Source organism: Myotis daubentonii, chromosome 9, assembly GCF_963259705.1.
Source record: "Myotis daubentonii chromosome 9, mMyoDau2.1, whole genome shotgun sequence".
NCBI classification, from domain to species: Eukaryota; Metazoa; Chordata; class Mammalia; order Chiroptera; family Vespertilionidae; genus Myotis; species Myotis daubentonii.
The window spans coordinates 72,938,693-72,964,841 of record NC_081848.1 but is presented as its reverse complement, the minus strand read 5'-3'; the positions used below and the strand labels follow the sequence as shown (position 1 = coordinate 72,964,841).

The following is a 26,149-nucleotide window of genomic DNA, read 5'->3' as shown; positions in this document are numbered from 1 at the left end:
ATATTTTTACATTGATTTTTTTTTTTTTTAGGGAGAGTGGGAGAGAGAGGAAAAGACAGAGAGAAACATTGATGTGAGAGAAACACATGGATCTGTTGCCTCTTGCCTGGACCCTGACCAGGGCCCAGGAAGACCCTGCAACCAAGGTACATGCCCTTGACTGGAATCAAATGGGACACCTCAGTCCTCAGGCCGATGCTCTATCCACTGAGCCAAACCCGCGAGGGCCCTAAGAATACTTTAACCCTCTGTGTCCTAGTGGCTTCCACTCTTTGAACACTAGGAAGGAATTTCCTTCTCCTAGAGAATCAGCTCCGTGAGTCTCCCTGCTTGGGAAGTGCCCAGGGACTTACTCCCTCTAAGATGTGGGGCAGTGTGAGGCTGCAGATCAGCTCAGCGAGCAGCTGGTGATACAGCATTCATATTTGCTGGCTCAGCTATAACTACTCCTTCTATTCTTGCCTGATTTTTGTTTTGTTTTGTTTTCAGGCTAAGGTGTAAGGAAAAGAAGCAGTATCTGAGTGCAGTTCCTAGTTGCCCTGCATTTTTTAGACCAGAGAATCTTTTCCGGCCTCTGCAAAGAGGCTGCCCATCTGCCAGGCAGGTGGCCAACTTTGAAGAGACTGGGTGGAGATGGCAAGTCCATGAGATCGCTGCTCCTGTATTTTCACTTAGATAGGCTCTCAATGCTTCCCTTTATTACAATCACAATCGCCAAAAGTGCCAACAATGCTGCAGGACCAAAGATAAGGCTATAACTCAAAGATAATATTTTTGTGTACAGTATGCTGAGCGTGCAAGAGAACATTAATGAGAATGATACTGGAGTGTGATTCCAGGAATAGCAAATGGAGATACTACCGTTACTATGGAAAATCCTAGCATATATTACTAGCAGAATTGATAGACACTGATTCAAGAGTGCAGCTCTCTCATGCTTTGACAAAAATTTCAGACGCCAGCAGGCCTTATATTCCATTACAAAAGAGAACTATTTGATCTATACCATCATCGCAGGGCATTGATTTCTCAATGTGAATTTACTGATTTCACAGTGGTTAACATTTATGAAGTAACTACTAAGAGTAAAGTATTCAGCCAGGTACTCTCCATACTTTATTTAAAATGACTATGTACCTAAAAATACGTTCCCCCAGAAAAAGAGGCCATAAGAAAATGTTTTATCCTCACACCTTCACATCATAGCCACATGCGTATTTGTCAATAAATATATTTCCATTCATAATATAATTACTATGTTGGTCAATATTTCCCAAATGGATTTCATAGAGCGCTAGTAATTTGCTAAATGTTAACAGATGTTTCATAAAAAAAAATAGTGTTCCATAGTCAAATAGATTTGAAAAGCACTCAATCAAATAAAACTAAACATGGTTGTTGAAAACAGGACTGCTTAAATCAGTGGTTCTCAACCTTCTGGGCCTTTAAATACAGTTCCTCATGTTGTGACCCAACCATAAAATTATTTTCATTGCTACTTCATAACTGTAATGTTGCTACTGTTATGAATTATAATGTAAATATCTGATATGCAGGATGGTCTTAGGTGACCCCTGTGAAAGGGTCGTTCGAACGCCAAAGGGGTCGTGACCCACAGGCTGAGAACCGCTGGCTTAAATATTTCAAACATTCATTTTAACTTAGGTTTTTAAAAGAAAAAGAAAGAATGAAATGTTTGCCAAAGATGCAAGACAGGTCTCGGAACAATTTCTTCTCCAAATATATAATAATATCTTGCTTTTCAAAAAGTTAGTAGATGTATTTCATAGCAACTCTCTAAGGTGGACACACCCCCATTAAAAGTTGCCCAAGCCAGCATGACTATGTTATTTATCCAAATATTTTTTATAATTTGTTTAGTCTTTTTGGTTTCCTCGTTCTTTTCACAGATATCCCATAGGGAAAATCTGGAACTTCTGGCAAGACTCAAAAGGACCAGAGAGAAAAAAAGGGATTTTGAAGGGGCTAAAGGCCCAGAGCTTAATTTGAGCCCTTGAGAATCCATGCCTGCCTCCCAAACCCTGCCACTGGCCCCTGAAGGTGAGCTGAATGCTTAACAAATAGAAAGTAATACTATTCATTTTCTTAATCTGTCATTCCCACCCCAGGCTGAGCCTGACATACATTATTTTGGACTCATATGCAATGAATCCCAACATCAGATAGTCAGAACTTGCTTATGGAACATAGAGTCAACCACAGAGAAACTACTCGAATAAAGAAATATTTACCATGTCCAAGTCTCACAGTGGCAATAAGGTCTATGAATTTGGCCAGAAAAGGCTGAGAATCTTTTACAGAAATGAGTCACCAGCTTCAAGTATCTGATGTTGCACAGAAATCTTATATGTGGCAATAGTCAGCACGGAGAGCCATTCTGCAACACCAACTTCTAATTCCAAAAGCAAAGCCAGTTAAATTCAGGTTCTAAATTCTACTTCTCAAAATCATCTTTTCTTACAGACAACAGAGTATCTCCTCCCAATGACCTATTCTGATGTTTTCCATGGGCTGAGTAGATCTTTTAAGAGACCCTAAAACTAGTATTTTAAACCTTCTAACATTAAGTTCCAATCTCTAGCATTTAAGATGGAGACAGATACGTCACCAGTACCAGTACTTTCCCTAAAGTGGGTTTCAGTTTTATAATCTAATAAATCTGATAAGTACCAAAATCTGATAAATGACCAAATGTAAGGCACCTTGCCATCTACAAATATTTTAAGTTACTTTCTCCATTCTGGTATAAAAGACTCAATTCTTTATAATCTTCCGGCAGAAAATACACTATTCCCAGATGCAATATAATAGGCCAAATTCAATTATTAGAGAAGCTTCCAAAAATGGGCATCATGAGAGATTGGATTTTATGAGACCTGACAAACTCTTACCTCCAGCGCTGAGTTAACTCACCTATTATGTTATAATAAAAAAAAGTTTCATGGACATGGACTATAGTTGGGTAGGCCTGGGGAGGGGGGTTAATGGAGGGGAAAATGGGACATCTGTAATACTTTCAACAATAAACATAAACTAAACTAAAACAAAACAAAAAAATATATGCAATGGTCACCCATTGCTGACAAGAGAAGTGTCAAACTAATTAGGTGTTTAGGCTCTGCCCTTGAAAACTATTTACTTTTTACAATATAATTCCCAAACTGCTGTTGTCTTCTTTACACACACACACACACACACACACACACGCACACACACACACACACACACACACTCTCCAGGAACTGTCCTCTGTCCTAGGGATTTAGTAAAGATTCAAGGGCAAAAAAAAGAGGGGTGGGGGGCACTGCTCATATCTGCATAGATCCTACAAGCCTTTTGTAAGCTTACCTCCAAGACTTTCGAGACTTTGCTGATAATCATGCCCTGGCCAAGTAGCTCAGTTGGTCAGAGCATCATCCAATATGCCAAGGTTGCAGGTTTGATGCCTGGTTAAGGCACATATAAGAATCAACCAATGGATCTGACTGGTTTAGCTCTGTGGCTAGAGCGTCGGCCTGCGGACCAAAGGGTCCCGGGTTCGATTCCGGTCAAGGGCATGTACCTTGGTTGCAGGCACATCCCCAGTAGGGGGTGTGCAGGAGGCAGCTGATCAATGTTTCTCGCTCATCGATGTTTCTAAGTCTCTATCCCTCTCCCTTCCTCTCTGTAAAAAATCAATAAAATATATCTTAAAAAAAGAATCAACCAATGAACCCATAAATAGTGGAAAAAACAAGTCAATCTCTCTTTCCTCTAGCTCTCACTTTTTATCCCCCCTTCTCTATCTAAAAATCAATTAAAAAAATACGTTGTTGATGATCTTCAGCCTTGTTTTCTAGAATGTATTTGCCCTAATTCAATGTCCATTTACTTAAGAGTCTTGTTATTCATTTATTTATTCCATCTTTTTTTTTTTTTTTTTTTTTTTTTTTTTTTTTTTTTTTTACAAATTCCCCCGATTTCTTTGTATTGGACATGGGGAATAAAAGATAATTTCAATATAGTACCTCTGTTAGGGGAACTCAAGCCTTTTGAGATAAGTAGGAGAAATGGATGGAGGGAAAAGGGAGATTAACAAAGCTCAAGCAAATAACAAGTAACAGGAACTATAGATTAATTTTATTGTTTAGATAAATTTTTACTGCTTAAATTTTATTGTTTGGTCTTCATACAATGTGATTCATTTCTTAAAATAATTAAACCGATAATTTTAGTAAACCTATTATTTTTTTATATATTTCATTAATTTTCTACAGAGAGGAAGGGAGAGGGATAGAGAGTTAGAAACATCGATCAGCTGCCTCCTGTACAATCCCCACCAGGGTTGTGTCCACAACTAAGGTATGCCCTTGACAGGAATCGAACCTGAGACCCTTGAGTCCGCAGGATGATGCTCTATCCACTGAGCCAAACCGGTTAGGGCTAGTAAACCTATTCTATTTCAGCACTGACTAGATACTGGCTGAAGAAGATCCCCGATTTCATAGATCTTACATTCTAGTTCATTGTTAGCGTATAGAAATAAAATAGACTTTTATATGTTGATTTTAGTATCCTACAACTTACACTGAATTTATTAGTTCTAACAGTTTTGTGCTAAACATTACTGTGTAGTCTTTAGGAGTTTCTACATATAATACCATGTCATTTGCGAATAAATGACAGTTTTGCCTCTTTTCAATCTGGATGTCTTTTGTTTTCTTGCCTTGTTGTTCTGGCTAGAACTTCCAATACTATGTTGAATGATGAAAGTTTTGCCTTGTTCCTGAGAGTAGAGGAAGAGCTTTCAGCTTTCACCATCGAGTATGATGTTAGCTGTGGACTTTTATAAATGGCCTTTATTATGTTGAAGTACTTCCCTCCATACCCATTTTGGTGTGAGTTTTTGTCATTGAAAAATGTTAAATTTTCTCAAATGCTTTTTCTGAATCTATTGAGGTGATCATACAATTTTTGTTATTTTTCTTAATGTACTGCTTCATGATTGATATTTATAAAATAAATATTTCTGCTCACTCTACAGAGAAAGGATTAAGGGGGAACAAGAATGAAAGAGGGGAAGAAACATTACTGATGTGGTTATTAAAACAATCATGTGACCTAGGACCCATGACAACTGAATAAGGAACAGATCCAGATATATTTCAGAGGTTTTATCTATGGCCTCCTCCTTATTTATTTATTTATTTTCTCAGCATTGAAAGAACTATGCAAAGTTTTCCAGTGAAAATCAAATGACAGCTATCAGGAGAGTACCACACAACACATGAAAAAGTACAGTTTAAAAGACTGTATATCTAATTTAAAGATGCTTTCTAATGGATGGAAGCTAGTTAACTCATCTGTATGATAATGCTGAGATAATGAGTCATCAAGAGCCAGTCTCCTTAGGGGACAAGGGAGAAGAAGAGCTCACTCTTGTCTGGAAGGCTACTTGATACTGTTTTAAAGATTATTGGATATGCATGACTGGAGAAACTCAACATTAGAGCTGCCTGGGAATTTAGATGCCTGTTCAGCTGTATTTGATAAGTTTTTCCAGGACTGCTGGTGAGTGTGCCAATGTACTGGTGAGTATTTTGATCAGAATCAAGCATCCTGGGTGAAGGATGGAGTCTCAAATGTTCCTCACTTTCCAAATGTTATCCATATTTTATTTACCTTAGTCCCAAAGACCTAGGTGGAAGGTTGAGGCAAAGTGAAAGAAATGCAGTGAGTACTAAGAATAATGGCTTGGACCAAAAAATGAATGGGGAACTGGGACTTCCACTGGAGACAAGGCCTATGGAAATCTTCATACTGGGACTGCCCAGCACCCGGTGACATAGTTGACTGCTGGAAGCCAATTCCAGCATGTCATAATTGCAAGAGTTTCATCAAAAGGTTGATGGAACTTGGGGACTCAACAAGAGCTGAGTCACATATGTTGTCACCTGTTGGGAATGGCTGAGGGCATTTCCCCAAAACTGAAAAGGATGCATTAAATTGATTGCTTGCTGCCAGACAGCAAAAGGCATTTCAATCTACATGTTATTGCCTCCTACTGGCCAAACACCCGAAGGCAAATTCTTCCAATCTGACAATGGATTCTGTACCTAACCCTACCCTTTGAAGTGCATATCTCCACCTTGCCTTAGGACAAATTGTGTTAATAAAAAGCAAGGGGTCCTGAGACAAGGAGAACTTCCTTTAGCTAAGTCTTCTCTGACTCCCTATAATGCCTTTCAATATTGTTTCGTCTCTGGACTCTTTATTAATTTATTGCCCAGTGCTTTCTCCAGATTGCTGAGCCCTTCTAGATGCCGGATCAAGACCACTGGCAGTTGACCATTGTGGGAGACAAGGCTTATTGAACACCCCAGAGTTATTTCCAACCCCTTTCTTCTTTTCCATCTCTCACATGCTTTTCCCAGCCTCTATCCCAGGTCGGCTCCTTCTGCACTTCATTCCCACTTATAGACTAAAGCTGGGGGGCTTCTTTGAGTTAAATTAGAGAGATAACTGACCCATCTTCCCACTTCATTCTTTCTGCCTTGTATTCAGACAAGATGGTGGTGAGAACTTCAACAACCATCTGCCAATCGAGTGATAAAGACCAACAGATTCCGGGCCCTGTTCAGTCCTGAGACCATGCCTTACTATTTCTGGACTTCTTATTAAGTGGGAAAAATGAACTGCAATTCATTTAGGCTTCTGGAGTCAGATTATTGCTATTTGCAGCTGAGAGTTATACTAACTGGTCCAAACATCTTCTACCCTCAGAAGTAAAACCACTCATGGAAGGTAAAAAAACAAAATCACAAACAAAACAAAACAAGCAAAAAAACAATCCACATAAAACAACCATGATTAGTTAACTCACTGTACTCTCTATCAAATTCACATAGGTATGCATATTTTCTTTATACAGCTATTATTATACAAAGTATTACAGGTTGTAAATTTTATTGGCTGCCTTATATTTATTCATCATTATTTTACCCATATCCTTTTATTTGACGTGTAGGTTGAGACATTTTAAACTGCTGTTCACACTTTTTTTTTGCATATTTGTGCAATATGCATTTTTTTATATTTCCTTTGGATAGGTTTCAAGAAGGCGATCAAAGCAAATGAACAATCCTATGGCCTATAATATATAAAGTGAAATTACTTTCTGAAAGTGTTATACCAATATACACTGCACCAACAATGTGTAAATGTATCAGCTTATTTACTTTCTTTTTACATTGACTATCAATGTCAAAAAACAATTGCCAATTTCATAGAAATAAGAACATTTTGAAAAGTGGAGATTTCAATTCAAGATACTCTTGGACACTGTTCTCTCTCTGTTGCCTCTTTTTTGCTATGAAACCAAACATTGGATCCTTATACTTTGTAATCTGAAATAATAGATCTATCTTCAAAATGTTACCTAACAATAGTAATACCTAATATGCAGAATCTTTTGCTTTACAACAAATGCTATTGAGGTAGGTATGATGCCTATTCTATGAAAGACTATAGCTGATTTCAGAAAGTGCAAGTGACTTGACGGAGGTTGTAGAGCTAGGAAATGGTAGAACTGAAACTTTTGATTTCCAGTCAGTGCTCTTTTTACTTTGACATATTACTTTCTGCTTCAACATTGGTGCTATGCCAACCTTACAATATCAACCTTGATTTGGATGACTGATCCTAAAATAATTAACAAAGGCCTAGAGGAAATTAGCAAAAAGAAACAGAGTTAACAGGATAAGTCACATTTTCCTTTATTCTCTAAGTATATATTATGGGCACTTGTAACTTCAGTGTGAAAGACAGCATACATAGACTGTCAAGGGGAAAGCTCAGAGCAGAGTCTGTTATGAGCAGGGAAAGTAAATTCCATAGATGAGAGAGAATTTTGTAAACCCTAATGTTATGGAATATTTATAAAAATAGGCCAGTAGCTACAGAGCATGGTGGCTTTGAAGAGAAAAAAGAATAGTAATAATGAGAAATGCCTTACATAGCAGTTCCCCAATGAACCAGTAAAGTAGTCATTGAACCAGGACTTCTATAAAATTGAACAGGAACCCTTCGATCTTCTAGGTTATAGGTATCGGTGAGTGTTTACCACTTGGCCTTAATAAATCAAATGTTTTATGGACAAAGGCATTGGCTATAAAGCTCAAGTAAGGTAATGAGATTTTAGAAGGGGAAAAAATTAAGTCTAGTAATGGGAAGAGAAAAAAATACTGAGACATGTGAGTATGGGGAACATAGTTTAACTTAATTTCTATCCCTTTCTTTTTAGATCAGGCAGATAGCTACACCTCAGGACCAGCAGAAAAATAAGATTTAACATGCAACCTTCCATTCACCCTATCTCTCCTTTTTACATGTTCCAAGAATATACTGCACAAAGAAAACACTGAATATCCCCCAAAAAATAACTCACGAAGTGTTAATGAGTAAATCTCTTTTCCCCAGAGTTTACTCTCCTGACACTTCAATTCTGGATGAATTGGATGATAAGAGCAAATAAGAACTCATGTCACCACACAAGGGACATTCTAAGACAAGCTGGATGACACTCAATAGACAGCATGTGGTTTTGGTATCCAGCAAACAAAATGCTATCTTTGCAAAAAGGAGCTCAAAGATATACATAATACAGAAGAATGCCAACCACCAGTCAATTAATGGAGTGACAAAGGGACAAAGGGAGAAAATGAAAAAGAGAAACAAAAGAAGATGGAATAGAGGTCCAGGGGCTGGCATCATAGCCATGGTTAGAGTTGGATGCACGGTGTGGGGAAAAGATACTGGGAGTGAAAGTCACATGACCCATGCTTGAATTCTACCTACTAGTTGCATAATGTTGAAACTTTTGCTTAGTTTTTAACCTTTACTATTCCCTTCTATAAAATGAAAAAAAAATAATACCTTCCTCAAAGAGATACTGGGAGAATTAAATATTATCATGTATGAATAAAACATACAAATTATTATTTTTATGATATCGTTCGAAGAGGGTAATTTTTCCTTTCTTCAAATAAAAACCTGAGCAGGAATAAATTCAGAGTGTGAGTATGAATGAGTACCTGTGTGTAGACATGTGTAAAAACTCAATACCTTAGATACTTGGGGAAAATTTATTTCCTTTCTCTATTGAAGCCTTTCATATGAAAATCACATTATCTACACTGAGTTCAGTGTCTAGCACTCAGTCGGTTCTAAATATACTTTTTAAATAAACCAATACTTAAAAACAACATTTAAAAAATGAAGCTGAATGAATGTCAAGCTGCCAATTAGCAAATTCTAGAATTCTTATATAAGCAAGTCTGCAATTCAGAGATCTATATGCACTGAAACAAGTTACTCTTTTTTAAGAAAACACAGAAAAAACAAAAACTTGAGAAACTGACAAATCCATTCCCACTACAATTTAAAGTTTAAAAAAGATTAATCCTATATAATAAAAGGTAATATGCAAATTGACCCTAACAGCAGAACGACTGGGAATGACTGGTCACTATGATACACACTGACCACCAGGGGGCAGACGCTCAATGCAAGAGCTGCCCCCTGGTGGTCAGTGTGCTTCCACAAGGGGAGCTCTGCTCAGCCACAAGCTAGGCTGATGGCTGCCAGTACAGTGGTGATGGTGGGAGCCTCTCCCGCCTCCTCAGCAGCGCTAAGGATGTCCAACTGCAGCTTAGGCCTGCTCCCCACTGGCAAGTGGACATCCCCCGAGGGCTCCCGGGCTGCCAGAGGGATGTCTGATCCCTGGGGAGCGGGCCTAAGCCAGCAGGTTGACATCCCCTGAGGGGTCCCAGACTGCAAGAGGGCACAGGCTGGGCTGAGGGACCCACTCCCAAATTTTTGTGCACCGGGTCTCTAGTCTATATAGATAAAAGCCCAGAGACCAAATGGCGGAACGACCAGAATGATCAATCACTATCACATGCACTGATCACCAGGGGGCAGATGCTCAATGCAGGAGCTGCCCCCTGATGGTCAGTGCACTCCCACAGTGGGAGCGCCACTTGGCTGACCAGGATGAGCAGATGCTCCTGCAGCAGGAGCAGCCACTAGCAGGTCCAGGGTGAGGCTGTGTCTCTGCACCTATCAAATACTTGAGGCAATCCAGACTCCGGCCTGACCCCACCAGCTGATGCAGATCCTCCAAGGTGTGTTCTAGAAAGAGCGCAGGGAGCTGGCATAGGTGGATGGTAAGAGGGGACGTGACTGTGGACCCCCCGGGGAGGCTATCCTTATGGCTGAGGATCCTGGAGCATGCTGGCTGCCCTAAACATCCCCAGTGGTGTCACCAACCTGGCATCACACATCAAGGACATTCACCGAGTGGCTTTGGGGTTCAAAGCTCTCTGCCAGGTTCCTCCAGGACACAGAACATGCCTTTACCCAAGACATTACCCCAGAATATCAGCTCAGACTAATTTTCTCATTCAGCAGCCACTCAAAGGGCAGGTCCACAGCTGTTCGGCTGACCAGGATGAGTGGTGCTCCCACAGTGGGCCAATCCCCATAGGCTATGCCCCCCACCAGTGCACAAATCCGTGCACCGGGACTCTAGTGTTTGTATAATGGGTAACCTTGTCCCAGTTAACTATTGCTGTGCAAAGAGACTTCAAGATTTATTTTCAATCTTTTCAATGGCAGTATACATTCATTATTATTCTGTATTAATTTTAGATGTATGCATAATAGTCAGACATACATGTACTTTACAAAGTGTCCCCTCCTCCTGACATTTTCAGTGCCCACCTGGCCCCACACATAGTTATGACCACATTACTGACTATATTTCCTATGCTGTACTCTATATCCCCATGACTATTTTGTAACTACCAACCTGTACTCAGTCCCTTCAGCTTTTTCACCCAGACTCCCAACTCCACTCCTTCTTGTATCTGACCATCCTCTGTATCAAATAGGCAGGTACTCTGTTCCTTTCACCTCTGTTCACTTATGCAGCTACCTTTAGCTAGCGAATAGTCTCAAGGTGGACTTATTCACACTGGCTTTCAATGGCATGCTATGGGGAGAATGGAGGAGATGGTGACTTGGCTTTTCTTGGTGTCACTTCCAGTAGGCGAGATGGGCTTCCTTGCACGGTGCTCTCAGCGCTGCTTTTCAAGGAAGAAAAATGGAAGCTACAGGCTTCCTAAGACCCATCCTTATAGGTATGCAATGTCATTTCTCCTACATTCCATCAAAGCAAGTCCCAAGGCTGTTCCAGATGCAAGGAAGCAGACTCCATTTCTTCATGGGGACCACACAGCAAAAGAATGTACATACCAAGATACATGCAATCAGTGGCCATATTTTTTTTCTTTACCATGAAGAAATGAGAAAAAATGTGGCCATTTTCTTTACTTCTTAGGATCATGTTAACAATTTCACCTATTTTAAAGCTATGTGCATACACGCTCACGTGTGCCATTAAAAATCTATCCTTGCTCAACTAAGTATGCACCAAAAGACTGTCTTAAATTGAACAAGGTCCTAGGTACAGGGTAAAGTGGAAAAGAATCCAGAAGAAAAAAAAATTAAAACTAATGCAAAAATGACATCATGTTGAAGGTCTGATCAAAGCCCAGGAATGAAGAGGAGTTTAGAAATAGGAGGGAAAAAGAAGGCAGGCAATTATAGTTAGGCCATTAGTTTAACTATGTAGACAAATTATGGGCTTGGAAGTCATAATTTTAGCATAAAGCGTGCTATGAATGTGGCCATGTGTTTGTAGACAATAAATTCCTTTAAAACAGGACCTGTTTTCACAAGTTTTAGATATACATATTAGATATACATATTATCATTTACAATTCATTTAAGCTTGCTAAGCCTTAGTTCCTCGTTTGCAAATTAAACATAATAGCAGTATCACCTGCATTTGTTGATACTTAAAAATTAACCAAGATCTATGTGCATCCCTGTTGCTGGCATAGAATATTCTATAAATAGTAGAAATAAATAAAATACGTAACTAAGCAATTAGCTGGCTTCCAATTATAAATTCTACTAAATTCAATTTTGAAACAATTAAAATCCTGTAAAAAATTGTCTATATTTAAGTATTCAAAATGTATTGTTTTCTGAGCTCTAAAACACTGAATTTTTAACATATTCAATAGGTTGGCACATAATTCGCCTTTTATTTTTGTCCTCAAAATAAGTTTGTTGAAAGAATTTGGAGAAAAAAGGGCCAGGCCTCCTGAGAATATGTGATGGATGACTTCTAAAAAACACACACAAAACTTAATAGATAAAAGTACTATAACCGACAAGATTCCAAGGTGAGAATACCTGTGGATGTGTTGAGAATAGTAAGACAACCCTCAAAGCATATAATACAATTTAAATATAGCACTGCAATCTACTATATAATGATGTTCCAACTGCCACATAAAATTTGGATTCAGTAGACACATAAAGGAGTTCTTTTGGAACCTCAGAACAATCAGCATCCATTCATAATTCCCCTTATAAGAAAGAGAAAGAGGGTGGTGAGGGTGGGGGAAGAAACTGAGCAATTCCTATATATACATAGATTCACATTGCACAGTATTTGCATATTTCATAATTATGTTAACAACGTCACCTATTGTAAAGCTATGTGCGTGTGCATAGACGCTCATGTGTGCATGTGGTGTGTGCTGTTAACATCTTTTAGGCTTGCTTGAAGTTTTGTCTTCCGTTTATACCAACTTTGCTTCCTTAGTATTTTCCCTATGTTATTCCTTCCTTAATTGGGCAAATGTGATAATCTGTTATGGGTCTCCAGCTCATTAGTGTAATTTAGTCAGGTTCTACTGTATTTCACCAGACACATCGCCCAGGCAGCTGCTTTTGGAGCTCTATTTCATAAGCACCCACGATATTTCTGCTTTAAAATTGAGAAATGGTTGCCCCTTAATTAGTTATTTGTTATACTAAGCTACATAAATACATGTGCTATCATTCATAAATAATTTTAGCATAGAACATAGCAACTTAACATTTGCATAGAGTTTTAAAGTTTACAAAGCTTTTTTATACATATGCAAACACAAAATCCCACGTATTCCCTGCGACAACAGGTAGTTTCAAAAATGACTTAGGAGGCATCATACTGTATTTTGAAACATAGGCATAATTTACCAAGAAATCTATTATGAGTCTTGGCCATTTATTTAACCTCTCTGAGCTTAAATGTTCCTATATTTAAAATTGTATAATATTTATCTCATAGTTCTTTTCAAGGGGGAGGATTAAATTTTTGATAATGAGTATGAAGTTCTAGACAACTAGTCAATGCTGAATAAATGCTAGTTGTTAACATGGTCCCAACTTGGCAGATAAGAACATTGTCCTTTTTAAAAGATGCTTACGTCGGATGACAGAGAAATGAGATAGTTGTCACATTTATAACTGGGTTTGCAGACTTGGAAGTCTTAGAGTCATACATGCAAAAGTAATGTCTGCTCCTCACTCTAGCTGGAGAGTTGAGTATTGCAACTCAGTACTGCAAGGTCTGGGGGAATGGAAACAATGCCTGTCATCTGGAGCCCTGACATGGCTTCAAACTGGGTAAATGTGCCAAACTGAGACTAGAACAAGGGGTGCAGATATGAACGCAATCAAACATGTGCCCAAAAAAGGAGATGGGCCTGAGGTAGATGTTGGGAAACTTGGGTCTGGAGTTTGAGGGTACAGGTATATAATCCTGGAAAGAAAAAAAAAAAGAAAAAACAGGAAGTCTGAGCAATTTAGCAGATTAGATGATCGTTTGAGTAGATGTCAGAAATTGGAGCTGTTGCCTGACTGACTTGTCATCTTCTGCGACTTCACTTGGTAAGAAGCCTAAGGGAAAAGATGACAGGAACAGGGAAAGATGTCCTCATATTCTGGACCCTCAGGTCACTCAGCACCAGGGGAGGTGGTAGGGGTGAGTACCACAGATATTGAGGAGGGCAGGTTCTTCTGGAACCGTACGCAGGCCCTGACAAGGAAAGGAAATGAGTTCTTTTTCTGTTCCCGAATCTCCTAGGTCTGTTCTCATCAGGGGAGAGAGTCAGGTGTTACTGAGACAGGCGGCTGACTCTGTGCTGCCCCAGAGAGGCAGCGAGTAATGACCGGAGACTCAATCTGCGTGGCTTCCCAAGGATGGGCCCAAACCTTCTGTTGCTTTTTATCAAGTTGATGGCAGGGTCAGAATCAGAGCTGGCCACCTTAAAACAACCTGCCTTCTCCTTCTCTTGGGCCCTTACCTTGGATCCAGTCCCTAAGCCAAGAAAAACAGCATCCTGCTAAGCCCCCTGGCAAATGCCTAGATTTATTGTTTGGAACAATCATCTCTCCGGCTTGAGAGAGAGAGAGAAATTGCCATCTACTCAGAGAAGAAAAGGTCCCTCTCGCATCTCTCAGAGCCGCAAACTGAATAACTGGGCTGAAGACTGTCAGCTCTTCACGGTGGTTTTAAGCGGCATTGCAGTCTGAGCTGGCAGATCGCAGGCCGTTTCCCCTAGAACACACCGTTAGAGGCTGCGGCCATCTGCCTGTCCGACAGACCATCTGTATGAAGCACTAGCTCCCCTTCCAGAAACTGAAGAGAAAAGGCCATCCTCAGAGCTTGGAAAGGATCAGAGGATGAGGACACGGAACAGGTAAGTCTTTGTGTCGATCCTTGTTCCCAAACTCTCTTGTTGGTGATCATTGGGAGAAAGGATCCCCGGAAAAACAGTTTAAGGTAAAAAAATCTGACAGCAAGACTGAAAACAACTGTCACCCAAAAGAGCGTAAAAAATTGTAAAAGACAATAAGAAAAAAAGTAGAGAGCATGGAGTGTGGCTTTATGGGATTGGGAGGATAACGCTCAGAATGGAAGGAATCAGGTAGCCTGGGCTCTGTAGTCAGTGCCTCTGGGCAGACACCATGCGCTTTGCTTCGTGCGGTGCCTCATTACCTGGAGCAAAGCACAAGTTGTCTGCGGTTTCCTCATCGGCACCCTGAGAATTATCATACTTCCTTTTCACAACTGGGAAGTTCCCGGAAGACCACCTGGAATGGCACAGTGTTAAATACATACTAGCTTTTGTGTTAACTTTGTGAATTTTTTCAAGTCCTTCTACAGGGCCCACCTGTATCTTTCTTCTTACCCACCAACTACTTGTGGATGTATATCCTGACTCTATTCACACTGATATGCAAACTCCTAATATCTTCCATTTTCTCTTCAGAAATATTATTATTGCTTCACATTATACTTAGGACCAAAGCCAAGATTCTCTTTCTTCCTTAAAATTCCCCAACCACAATCTTTCCAGTGGAACTCCATTTTCTGAATCATCCCATCAAGTTTTAGTTCTGAACACTATGCTGCCTATTCAGCAGATCAATTTATCCTTTGCCAATATAACATCAGCAACAATATATTAATACAGGGTGTTCCCCAAAAATGTTTACACACTTTGAATAATTACTAATTCCAATGGGTAAGATCTGAAAAGAAAGAAACCTCAAATTGCGTTATCATTTCTGGATACCCTGTATATTTGAGGGGGAAATAAATCACATTACTTACAACTTTCTGTTCCATATTATAACTGATGTAATAGTGAACATAATAGGTGTTCAGTAGACACATGTAGAATAAACACCATTAAAACGACCACAGAAGCAAAATAGTATATTGGTATTCACAAGAGGATTTGTTGAGAACTCTGATTTACTTATGAGAAAGCAATCTTGACCTAGATCTAGTCAAATGAGTTTTGGAGAAAACAAACCAACAAACAAAAACCATGTACCAGATAGGTAGATTCAAATTCCATTAGTGAAAGCTTAGGGGGGAAATGTAGGAGTGTGTACTGTGCTGGGAGAGATAAAAATGAAACTTGAAGTGGCAAAGACACATCCAGTAGAATCACTGCAAAAGGCAAGACAGGTCAAAGAAGAGGAAAGAGATAAAGGAGGTAGCATCAACCAGATAAACACAGGGAGAAGAACTCAGCCATCTATGAGCATGACAGACTTGGGCTCCTGAAAGTATTTGCAGTCAGGAGACACTCAGAAAAAGTTGAAGACTGTTTTTATACTAGTATATGCTCTTACTATCAGCACTGTAAAAACAAAACAAAACAAAACAGATTAATAAAATGTTTACAGTTTAATTTAATTCAGGTTTGTTAGTCTGTGAAAGATCCTGAGCAAAAATCACATAAAACAAAGATGAGTGAAGTGTTTTCCTTGTGTGTTTCTATACTCAGTGTGGAGTTTACTATCACTATATATAGTGAAGGTTTCCAACAGGGAACAGATTAGCAAGTCCATCCATTGTTTGTATTACTAATTATTTGTTTTCAGGAAAGAGTTAGCCTTTGTTAAAGTGATTGTTCAAAATGCTTGTGCTTCACAATTGCTTTGACTCTTATCCAAACATTTGACTCAATTTGTATGGAAAATTTTTCTTTACTGAAACACTTGTTTCATACTGTGCATCCACTAGTTTCTAGGTATATATGGTCCCAGGTTTTTAATCCAATCATACTTTTCCGAAAATGTTGACTATGAATTACTGTGAGTTCACTTGGCCCTTGGTTCTGTGACTTATAACTTACAACATGAATATTAAATTCAAAAGGTCCTATATAAAAGATTTCAGTCTCCCACCTGTAATGGCTTACCATCAAGCATTTAAAATGCTGATATATACTAGAGGCATGGTGCATGAAATTCATGCACTAAAGGGGGATCCCTTAGCCTGGCCTGCAGCCTCTTGCAGTCAGGACTCCTCAGGGGATGTCTGCCTGCCGGCTTAGGCGTGCTCCCTGTGGGCAGTTGGACATCCCTCTCACAGTCCGGGACCCCTTGCTCCTTACTGTCCACCTGCTCACTGCTCCTTACTGCTCAGCTTGCTGTTCCTTAGCACAGCCTCTCCCGTCACCAGTGCTGCGCTTGCCAGCCATGAGCCCGGCTTCTGGCTGAATGGCAATCCCCCTGTGGGAGTGCACTAACTACCAGGAGGCAGCTCCTGCATTGAGCGTCTGCTCCCTGGTGGTCAGTGTGCATCATAGCAACTGCTTGTTCTGGTTGTTCTGCTGTAATGGTCACTTAGGGATATATATATATTAGAGACCCGATGCACAAAATTCATGCAAGGGTAGGTCCTCGCAGCTCTGGCTTCGTCTAGAAGGTTGTCCGGACGGTCGTTCCGCTGTTCGGCCATTCAGTCTATTCGCATATTATGCTTTTATTATTATAGCTATATACAGCTAGAATACCAACAACTGAAATACCTGCATTATGTACAAAAGCTAGAGAAATTTTGCAGAAATAAGATAAAAGGTAATTAAAATTTTCTCTACTTTTTGAGAGTAAAGTCAAAGGAAGATTGTTACCTCTTCTCTATCAAGATTGCTTTCAAAATGTGACCCTTTTTCTACTCACATCCAAGCAGTGGGCTTATTCCCAAAGTCACAGCATTTTAGGATGTGACTTTAGAAAATATTCCTCAGCTCATGAAATTCTCACTTGGTTCTCTTCATTTCTCTAGTCTCCTTGAAGGCTCTGCACAAAATCACTCTTTTTCTATCAGCATGTTCCCCCACTGACATCAATATTACTGAAGGATAATTTTCCTCCTCTCTCTCATATTTTTAATGTACAGAGTGACACAGATATTTGCTTTTTTGTATTCATGTGAAGTGATAATTTGTATAACCTCTGGCAAACTGAGATTGCTATATTATCATAATTAATACTACTACTACTTATTATTATTACTAATAATTATTATAATTAAATAAATGTAATTATTATAATGACATACTTTTGAGCATCAAATGAGTTCCAATCTCTGTTTTAAGTCCTTTACAAGTATTATTTTTTTCTTCATATTTTTACAATAACCCTGCAAGGTAAGATTAGGTTATATGGGTACCAAAGTAATCTGTAGAGAGTTACTTAACTAATTAGTAGATAAACATATTGAGAGAGACTACTTATAAAGTGCACACTACATATACTTGCCAATACTACTTACTATTTAATGTTACAGAGGAGACATTTATGTCTTTACTTTATTCTAAGCCCTATAACTGTGGTACTTTTATACCATTGCCAATATTCCACATGATAGCAAATATTCCAATGATACAGATAACTGGCAAAATTAAGCAATGAATGCTGCCAATGAGCATAGAAATGTGGCATTGGTGATGTACTGTATCGGGAACCCCTTGATTCAGGTAGGTAACCCTTCAGAGATCCCTTAGCAACACTGAGACCGTATTGTCCCACTGGTAGACTGAGTCAGCCAAATAAAACAAGATTGCTCTATTTTCATCCAGAAAAGGCTGACCCTGGACTGTCTATATTCAAGGATTTATGTGAAAAAGCATAAGGTTTGCAACCAAAAAAATATTTAAATTAAATAACCATAGTATAGAAGAATATATATGAGCCCTGAAGTGAGTCAGAATTTTAGGCAAAAAAAAAAAAAAAAAAAAAAATAATCACTTTTTGCCTCATCTGTAATATGAGAATAATGATATCATCTTACAGTTTTGTAGAAGTTTAAGTAAATAATATAATTTACCTAGTACCAAGCCTGGTATAGAAAACGTATCTGTTGACTATATGAAATAATTATAATTTATAATATTGCCTTGATATGTGCTGGCAATAATCTAAGTATTTTACATAGGAAATGTCCTTAGTTCAATGCAGTGCTCTAACCATAAATCGTGATACTTGAGGCTGCAGAATAGACCAATGAACTTGTGTTTATTATTTTGAGCAACTGACATTCCTCTTCCCTTTCTTACTCTACTGAATGTGTATTTTAAGAAACGGGGCCTTTAAATGCAGAGAACATGGATTGTGTCTTCTTTCCCAGCAAGCCATAAAATAGACTTCATCTATTGGTTAGAAGGAGAGAAGGAACCCACAACCTGAAGAAAAACCCCTACTTCCTTCCGACACAGGGAAAGGCTGACTCTGCAGAACAGAAATACCTGGGTCAAGTGGTACCAGCCATGCAGAGCTAGCAAAGCAGAACTGAGCTCGTCACTGACAGCTCAGCTCAGCTACATTAATAGGAACAAGGATTTTTACATCTTTTGCATCTTGAACTAAATGAAGGTCAGATTCAATGGCACAGCCCTACCTAGGTCAGACTCTTGCAGGGAAATCTTAATTCTGTTGAATAATCAAGTCCACATTCCAAGGGGCAGCCTTAAAGACTGCAGCATGCCCCATCCAAATGCAGAAAGTGTAGCAAAGAGACACTAGCAGAGAGAGTCTTCTGTATCCCCCATCACAATGATCACAGTGCTTGTACCTAGTAGGTGTTTAATAAATATGCATCCTTTCTTTGAGAACAAAATGAGATGTTAGATTAAGAGCAATGTTAACACCACCCGCTGACATCTGAATTGTGTTTCTGCAACCACATACTAGTATGGATGGCTGCACTTGATTCTCATTCAGTATCTTTGTGGAAGTTGTGAACATTAAGTGAAGTGACATCTGGAAAGGGCACTTGTTTGCTCTGAGAAAAGACCTGATGAAACCATAGTACATGAAATGAGCTCATTTACAGAAATATAGCTTTCTCTCGCTCCAGTTTTAATTAGCTCTCAGATTACATTGGCGGCTTTTGCCCACCTTATGTATGCATAAATTACATAAGAACATTGACTGGATTAGAGTGGTCTTCCTAATTCTTAAGCTGGGTGAAGAAGAAAGAATGAATATATGTGAACTCTCTGTGGAGTTCCAATTTTGTGTCAAGGGTTTTACAAAGTACTGTATATATTATCATTTCTTCATTCATAACAGAGGCCCTCTGAATGACTGATTGTTTCTATCTTATAAAACAGATAAACATTCTCTTAGAGAATAGGTATTTGAACCCATCTGTCCAACTCCAAAGCTAGTGCTCGCCATATCACTTACTCTTGCCATCATGATTTCCAACTCAGCCTTTTAATGCTGACCTACTGTCCCCAAAATGTAAGTTAGAGTGACAATCATCTCGACCTTTTATAAATACCTATTGATACAACTTCAAGTTTCACTCAAATTCCAGACAACAGCTTCATTGTGAAAGAGAGTTTTCTAAAGCCTAAAAACTCTAAAAATGTATGTATTCCAACAGATAAGGGCTAGGGTGTCCAAGTCCTTCCTGGATACCCAATTCCAATGATTCAGGTCCTCACACATTTTCTATTTTTATGTGAATCTAAAATTATACCTCCTATAGACTTGTCAATTACTTGCACATGCAACCATGCTCATCTGCACACGCATTGCACCTGTGTGTATGCACCTGTACCTACACACACACACAAGTTAACTATGAATATACCACAAAGCTTACTGAGAAGGGGTATAATCCTCAAAGGTGGGAAAGTGCTCAAATTATAACACTGTAAATTTTGATCACTCATCATGAAGAAAAGACCAGTCCTGCTTCATCAATTTAATTCAAAATCATATTGGAGAAATCAATTTGTAGAGTCTTGAATGATATAGGAAGTCATCATTACCATAACACCTTAGATTTCCACAGAAATGTATACCTATAGTTCATTTTACTCTGTAATATTCATTATAATTCTCATGACAATACTATGGGTTAAGAATGCTATTTCCAAACTATATAGGAGGAAATCAGGGTTCTGACAGGTTGAGTGACTTACTGATCTTTAAACAGCACTATCAGTGCTTCTGACCCTCAATCCAGGGATTTTCTTCTTGGGATTCTAACCCCAGCCTTTGCTCTCCTCCCACTTAACTGTGAGTACTGAGTGGTCCCAAAAAGGCAATACATATAATTGAGTGAATTGATTTAGTCAATTGCCAAGTCCCTGTCCTAGTTGCACTTCAATTAATCTATCTTTTATTTTGTAATTTGTTAAAAAATATATTGTTATTGATTTCAGGGAGGGAGGGAGAGATAGAAACATCAATGATGAGAGAGAATCATTGATCAACTGCCTCCTGCACACTCCACACTGATATCAAGCCTGCAACCCGAGCATGTGCCCTGACTATGAATCCAACTTTGACCTCCTGGTCAACGTTCAAACCACTGAGCCACACTGGTGGGGCTAGGTTTTCTTTTGTAATTTATTGGAGCGCTCTGAAGTGTTGTTTTTAAGTAATAAGAACACTGCCCTAGCTGGTTTTGCTCAGTGGATAGAGCCTCGGCTTGCGGACTGTAGAGTCCGGGGTTCAATTCCGGTCAAGGGCACATGCCTGGGTTGCAGGCTCGATCCCCAGTAGGGGGCGTGCAGAAGGCAGCCCACCGATGATTCTCTCTCATCAATGATGTTTCCAGCTCTCTCTCCCTCTTCCTTCCGCTGTGAAATCAATAAAAATATAAAAAAGTAATAAGAACAACAGCAAGAATACACAGAGAATATATCTGTCCCCAAAATGTAAGTCAGTATATCTCCCTATTCCAAGAATCTGCATTTTCTGCTGTAGGTTGATGCTCTAGCCTTTTAGCATTGGCCCCTGATGTCAGTATCAGTTCCTGGAGCTAGCATACAGCTTCAGGCAGTTGTAATGACTCAGCAATCAAAACTTCAAGTTCAGTCCGCCTGGTCCTCACCCACCCCCAGAGCAAGAGCTCCAAGAGCTCCCTTTTGCTCAACTTACTGTGGGATCTCTCTGGCTCCCTTTAAAGGTTCTCAGTAGCTGGCTCTCCAGCTGTCAGCTCTGTTTGTTACATAAGCAAAGAGATCTTCATGTGTTAAGTGCTCTGGGTCTTAGAAACATAGAAACATGCTGGAGAATGTTGGGCCTGGTTGGCTCACTTGAGCAAAGGCCCACAGAAACACTAGCCAACTAACTGGCACTAAACAGTTAAGGAATTGGAATTTCCTTCATTCTCCTCCTCCAAAAATTCAAGACAACCCTTTACCAATTCATTCTTTTAAAAAGACAGTCCTGCACTTATTTCTTCTGGGGAACTTCTGCCTCTTCTTTGGTAACTATGACACTGTACCTCTACTGAAATGGAAAGCTACTTCCCTCCCTTCACCTTTCTTTTCTGAACTCACTAAGCAGGAAAACCAGCCCTATTAAACTCCAAAACACTCTCTATCACAAAACCAAGCCCTGGATCTGGAGCCAGTTCTGATGGAGAGCTGTTTACCGCTGCTCTGACCTGGGCTGATAATAAAGATGCAGGGTTACGATCAACTCAAACACCATCAGGAATCCTTGAGATACCAGGAAGGCGCTTTGCACATTGCAGGAGCGGTAATCAGAAAATCCTGAGTTGGCTTGAACCCCATTTCTATTATTAGCCTAAAATGAGTGATAATGAAAGTGTTGCTCTTGCTAGTAGATTCACTCATTACAATTATTAAATCTCAAATGCACAAAAGCCAAGATGTTATCCTTATTATTTTTTTTGAAGATGGTGTTGAGAATAATCTATGCAATTAAACTTTACCAATCCCACAAGTCTAAATATAGCCACACTAGATGACATTGTGAATGGGAGGAGGAACCGTCAAAATTAAATAGCCTTGATAAAAAGAGGTACTACTTTGCCAACTTCCAGAACAGCATTTTCAAAGGGTTTCTCTTTCTTCAGAACAATCCTAACAAAAGAGATGATGTCCAAAACTGGCCCCTATGCCTCGTATTGGCTATCAAAAGCTGAAGGTTAATGAAGAGCTGACCAACCTAAGGAATGCTGGTCATCCTGGCAGGATCTGGGAACCTCCGAAACCCGGACCTAGCCCACTGGTATGTGGAGCATTATGGCTCTGTACTCTCCTTAGAACAGTCAATTTTGGGTTTCTTCTTTATATATTACATTCACCTTCAGGCTTGAGGAATGCTCGAGGTTATTTTCTCCAGAAAGAAAATGAAATTTTATTTGGGGTTTCACCTCTGTTCAAGTCATTTAAAAATGAAAAGAAAAAGCCCCTTACTTGACAGGTGGAATGTAACTGGAATCTATGAGTAGCAGATGAAAATATCCTGAGCAGCTGGAGTTGACAAGAAAGATATACCATACATTACACGGACAGGAAGGAGGTTTTGCCTAGCATTTTTACCAAGGCACTATGTGAGGTATAAGTTAAAGGATGGCCGGGGCGGGGGTGGGGGAGGAGAGGTGGTGGACATCTTTTATCAGCTGCTCCCTTTACTTGTGTCTCTAACACCATCCTGCAAAAACTTAGACAGACAAGAAAGGGACAGCCCACTGTAATACCACAGCATAATCTCATCTTTAAGTTCTGTTCGTGTGTGTGTGTGTGTGTGTGTGTGTGTGTGTTTTCTTTTCAGTTCAGGAATTTCGAACAACTCTTTTTTGAAACAGGAAATAGTATTAATGTGTTAAGTATGATGTTTAACGTCCTTCAACTTGGCTGCGCTCATAAAATGTTAACCCATCAAATGCCTCTGACTAAATCTCTTCTGCTGTGATTTCTTCCACTTCTCCATCTCTACACAGACATCAGTGCATGGAAACACCTCTACATACGCTCCTCTGCCCAGTTAACTAACATTCCTGGCATCGCCTGCATGAATATGCTCACAGTAACATTCCCGAGTTGGCTAACCTCCCATGAAATATCACCATTCCTTTCAGGAGAAACCACCCGTATGCATTGGGCAAGAGTTCCCAAATGCCATATGCATTGACAGAGGGAAGCTCTAGTACTTCTAAAGCTCTAAAATGCTGGGGTCTCAGCATTTTAGAAAAATATATTTACAAGTGTTCTCACTTCTTGGGAGAAGCTAAGTGATGCCAATGCAGAGATAAAAATACAGATACAGATGCTATCACCATACAATGGCCTTTTGCTTTAAATAACCTGGGGGTGGTAACGTAAAGTACTATCTACATTTAACTTTGAATGAGAGGGAAAGAAAATGCAAAGCTAACCACCAGGAAACACTGGAGACTGAGTTAGGCGAGATGTTCCACTTAAGTACCCTGAATTCCTGATGCTGCCTGCTTGCCTTTGCAGCCAAGAGACAAGTAAGAGCAATGTGGTCTCTGGGGACCACGGAGGGAAAAATGAGAGACACAAGTCTTAATCAGGGGACGGACGCTGCCTTCAGAAAGGTTAATGAGATGCAATAGCAAGAGAATCAGTGCACAAAAGAGAGGTGCGAAATACTAAACAATTTCCACTTTGTACTCATTTGCTCCACTGAAGAGCTGTTGAAACAGCTTTTCTGTATTCCATGCATTCGCTACTCTCCGGAGCAGACGGAACTATGCAAGGGAAAAAAAAGTGCTATGGAAAAACAGTCTACTAAGTTATCATAAAGGCCCAGCTTATTCCCCCACCCCCACCCTCACACACTTTTGCCTCTAACTCAGAGCCTCTGCCAGTAGCTTTCCTGATTTTTTTCGCCCCTCTCAAATTTAGAGCGTATGTCAAGGAGGGAGAGGCTGGAATTAATTTTTGACCAGATTTCATATATGCAGAATTCTAATGTTAGATCAATAAGAGGTATAAAAATGGAAAGGGGGGGTGGTTATAAAAATGGAAATAATCTCCTAGGCATGAAAATAGCCCCAAAATGCCACACACTGAGTTCTTCTGAGCATTGCATTCTCTGAAGACGCGCTTATAGACTGCATATGGATCCCTGAAAACAAACAGGAAAGCCCAAAACATTGCAAGGAAGCAGGGAAGAAGATCTAGATCTAAGTGGTCCCGTGACTTACCTTCTTTCTGCACCCTCTGCACCCTCGGATTTCACCAAGGAAAATTTAAAATCCTCTAGCTCGTCTTGCACTACTCTTTTCTTCTTCTTTTTTAAAGTCACAGAGGAGAAAAATAATCAGTTTTCAAAGGTTCCATTTATCTGATTATCCAGCAAAACGTGTCCAAGAGACTCCGCCAAAAAGTAAGCCAAAAACTCATCAAAGGCAAAAAGAAGAAGGGGGTGGAGGGAGAAGAAAGGGGGTGGTGAGCACTAGATGGCGGGGGAGACTACAGACTGTCAGCCCAAGTGCCCAGAGAATATTTTCACGCGTTGAAATCTACTGTACGATCTACCTGCTTTAGTTGTCACACAAACACACGCGCTCGAGGACACTCACACATTCTCTTCCACGCAAAAGCAGGCACCCCGCACTCACACACACACACACACACACACACACACACACACACACTCTCACTCACACACACCAGTGCAATGAAAACTGTCAGGAGTAACCTCCGATAGCTGCTGTGCGCTGCAGATGGTTGGGCTCACTGTTACCTTCCCAGATCGATGTAGGATCAAAAGAGCATCCAAAAAATCAGGGGGGCCCCCCAGGACCAGGTAGATTCCGAATCCCTCTTCCCCCAGGCGGATGCATGAAGCCAGGAGCGGGTCAATCAGCAGAGGTGCCTGCTCGCGGGGTGCCCCGGGTGCTGGCAAGGTTATTAATCTTGATGTGCTGCATCCCCCACCCCCGGCGTTCGGCAGGCTGCGTGGAGATCACTGCCAGAGCTGTGTCTGTCCCCGTTCAGCTGCATGTCGCTCAGCCCTCTGATGCTGCGGAGGCGAGAATACTAATAAGGCGGTTAGCTACAGTTCCTTCAAGGCAGGCGGCGTGCGGTAGAGTAAACGGGCACTTCCCGGCGCTCTGAGTGTGCCTGCGTGTCTGCAGGGAGGGCAGTGGATCCACCTCCGGCCAGAAGGCGACATGGCCTGTGTCCTGCCTGGGAGGACTCTATCATGGGGCTCATCACTGTCCTGCAAGGCATTGTCTGTGACAGTATTTTGTTGGGGATATAAAAAAAAGAGGGGGGGGGGTTAATGGTTTAGAAGCCAAGGGCTGGCGTTTGAATGAAAGAGGGAAAAAAAATGCCCGGGGAGACAAATTAGTTTTATAAATAGGCTCCAAGGAGACCAAGGCAGATTTTTTTTTTTCAACATGCGGCTGCCCTGGCTGTTCAATGGAAATACAAAGCAATTTCCAAAAAGAGCCTCAGCCTATAAATCTTGGCGCTGGCAACAAGTATCTGGATTTGAGTGATGGCTCTGTGGATAAATGGGTTCCTGGTAATATAAAAAGTTTGCTCAGGCATGCCGCTCCGTAGCCATGCCCCCGATGTGTGCAGGCATCTGGGTACAGTGCACTCATTTTAATGTGGATTTAGACTATCCC

General features: G+C 40.2%; 1 protein-coding gene across 2 annotated transcripts in view; it reads right to left on the bottom strand.

The window, feature by feature from the left end:
* The window catches only part of LRRC4C (leucine rich repeat containing 4C), a 994,437-nt gene extending 968,830 nt beyond the window's left edge, over window positions 1-25,607 (bottom strand). For both annotated transcript variants that reach the window (XM_059709619.1, XM_059709620.1), the window contains exon 1: window positions 24,713-25,607. The gene's annotated coding sequence lies outside the window, so the exon portion shown is untranslated. The remainder of the gene's footprint in view (window positions 1-24,712) is intronic.
* Window positions 25,608-26,149: the final 542 nt, after the last annotated feature.